We start from the raw sequence: 3,234 nt of genomic DNA on the forward strand, positions 1-3,234 counted from the left end.
ACTGGTTCCCTCTACTCAGAACCACCTGCATCTGCCAAACTAGAGAAAATAAACAACGAAACTGTCTCCATCCCTGCCCTGATGGCTCCTTCCCTCCTTCCAGAGAACATGTGTGGCGCCGACACCTTTTTGGATCTTAGATTAGATTTGAGCCTGGAAGATAAAAGAGAGGGGATTGAGACAGTGCCTTCATGTTTCCAAACCCACCCCGCTCTGAGTATGAGAATCATAATGGCTTTGTCTCTCAAGGTTCCCTCTGCTTTGACTCCAGAGTTCTCTTTCTCTTCCACACAGGGTGGGGGCCCTTTATTGGTGAAGATAAGCATCTAGCCAGGGCAGCCCCAACTCCTTCAGAGAGTGGACAATATCGGCAAAGGCTGAGAACAGGGGCTTGGACTGGTAATCTATGCCGTGCTTGGCACACAGGGACTGCACCAGGGGGGCCACTTTGTGGTAATTGTGCCGGGGCATCATGGGGAAGAGATGGTGCTCAATCTGGAAGTTGAGGTGTCCACTGAACCGGTCATGAAAGGTGGATTTGTGGACGTTGCATGTGGCCTGAAGCTGGGTAGAGACCCAGTCCATGTTCCAGTCGTGATCAATGTGCATGGGGATATGGATCATCTGTGTCACCACACAAACCAGTTGCTCTCCAGGAACCTGACCATGAGGAACAGGCCCAGGAAGCCTTTCAGCCGCAGTAGCGGCACGTAAGGGAGGAAGACACAGACAGAGAAGGTGACCATCCAGGCCAGGTCCATCCACTTCTTCCGCTGGATAACAAAATAGAAAAGATACCACTGGAAGTAGAGAGGCAGTAAGACTGGAGGCCGGATCAGGAAGAAGTATTTGTGCTGGTGGTTGCACAGCAAGTACTCTTTCTTCTGTTTTCCAAACTCCACAGAGAGGAGCTTCCCCAGGGCAAAGAAGAAGGGATGCATGTTGATGTCTGGGTTTTTGCAGAAGCAGTTGGGCGCCCAAGAATGTGGGCATAGGTGAGAAACAGAAAGGATTTGGCATGGTGTTGGAAGTGCATGTGGTTCCACCAACTGGCCCCTTCACGTGGCCAGTCACAAAGTGATGGAGCATGTGGTTCCACCTCCAGGTGCTGAAGACTGGCCGGTGCCCCCCGGCATGTGGGCCAATCACAAAGTGATGGAGCATGTGGTTCCACCTCGAGGTGCTGAAGGCTGGCCAGTGCCCCCTTCACGTGGCCAATCACAAACTGATGGAGCATGTGGCACCACTCCGAGGTGCTGAAGACTGGCCTGTGTCCCCCGGCATGTGAGCCAATCACAAAGTGATGGAGCATGGGGTTCCACTTCGAGGTGCTGAAGACTGGCCGGTGCCCCCCTGCATGTGGGCCAATCACAAAGTGATGGAGCATGTGGGATCACACAACATGTGGTTCTTTACGCTGGGGTGGGGCCCTGCGACTTCTCAGTCTCTCTTCGTGGAACTTTCAATAAGTCCCTCTCCCAGAGCTAGGGTTCTTCGTCTTTGCATTTCTCCCCCTTCCCTCCGCTGTCGTTCTGGGTAGGGTTTCAGATGTCCCCACTCGGAGCACCCCTGCCCGGGGCGACTGACTTGGGGTCCTTGGCGACAAGATTCACGTCCATGGGTCCGGCGGCCCCAGGCCCCCGCCAATTAATGACTCAAAAAAAGAAAAAGCACCAGGTCCAAAAAATCTCACTGCTGAAATCTGCCATACATTTAAGGAAAAAATAATACCAATTTTCCACAAAAGAGAAACAATAGAATACTTTCTAACCCATTCTGATTTCAGAATTACCTTAGTACCCCAGAATCAGATAAGTGCATTACAGGAAATAAAACTACAGACTAATCTCTTTCATGAATATTGATATAAAATTCCTCCACAAACGATTAAACCAAATCCAATAATGTGTAAGGACACTTATACTCTATGACAAAGTAGGATTTGTTTCAGGCATTCTAGATGGGTTCAATAATATAAATCACTAATATAATCCACAGGTTAAAAAAGACAAATGACATGAGCTTACTTTTTGCTATGAAAAAAAATCCAGCATAAAGGACCACATGTTGTGTGACCCCATTTATATTAAACTTCCAGTATAGACAAATCTATAGAGACAGAAGTGGTTTAGAGATTTCCCAAGACTGAGAGAGCTGGGAAATTGGGGGTGAGGGTAATAGCCAAGCTGTGGGGGTTTTTTGGGTGACGACCTTCTGAAACTGGTTGTGGTGATATATGCACAACTCTATGAATTCACTAAATCTCATTGAACTGTATACCCCAAAAGGGTGAATTGGATGTGAATTATTTCTCAAAGTACAAATGAACCTGTTTGAAAAAGAGCAGTCATGTCATGGCCAATGTGCCCAGTTAATATTTGTAAAGGGCTTGGTAGAGTACCTGACACAAAAGTTAAATACTATGCACAGAATTCTATATTCATAACACCAAAAAAAAAAATTGAGAATTATAGAGGCTTTGGAATTATACATTAGAGAACTTTAGTTTATTGTCTTCATCTGGCAAGTGGGGAACTGAGATTCAGGGAGCTAAAGTTATTTTCCTTTTCTCACACCAGAAATTGAAATATATTCAAGAATTAGGTACCCACTGTCCTGATTTTTATAACAGGGCTCTTAGTTCTGTACTGCACAGGACTGTTCTTTAGGGACCTTCTTTTCAATTTGCTACCCATCATGCCACCAGGTTGATTTAGGAGGTAATTTAATTCAGATTCTTTTTGTTCTCAGGTTTCACTTATTAGATATAGTTGCCCTTGGATTGGTACACCCTAATGACCATTGAGAGCTATGAAAAAAATGAGATAGAAATATTTGTTGAATGGATTGTTTGCGAGAGTTCTTTTAAATATATAATAATTTATGATGGATGGTTTTGAGATGATATTGTTTAACTATAATTTTATGGTTTTAAATTGCTTCATTTTAATGTGTGGGTGAATAGCAATTTAAATCTGAATTTCCAGTAATGACCTATTACAAAAACTACTTTTGCCTGAGCTTGCAAATTGTAGCCTGTGTCTAAACTGATGTTCCAGTTACTTCATTCTTGCTGTAATGATCCTGTGGATTCTGGAGATTGAAGTCATAATGCATAATGATAGAGACTTTAGAAGATAGAAAGGAATAAACATGAAACCTCATGTTTTTTAATGGAGTTTTTATTAAGCAAAAGAATCTGTTTTGATGAAAAAGCTTGAAATTGCTTCCACT

At 44.1% G+C, this 3,234-nt stretch overlaps 1 pseudogene; it reads right to left on the reverse strand.

Annotated features, from left to right (window-relative positions):
* Window positions 1-306: 306 nt before the first annotated feature.
* Window positions 307-1,164, reverse strand: LOC103272828 (annotated as a pseudogene).
* Window positions 1,165-3,234: the final 2,070 nt, after the last annotated feature.

This window comes from Carlito syrichta, unplaced genomic scaffold (assembly GCF_000164805.1).
Source record: "Carlito syrichta isolate Samal-C Ts95f unplaced genomic scaffold, Tarsius_syrichta-2.0.1 Scaffold313327, whole genome shotgun sequence".
NCBI lineage: Eukaryota > Metazoa > Chordata > Mammalia > Primates > Tarsiidae > Carlito > Carlito syrichta.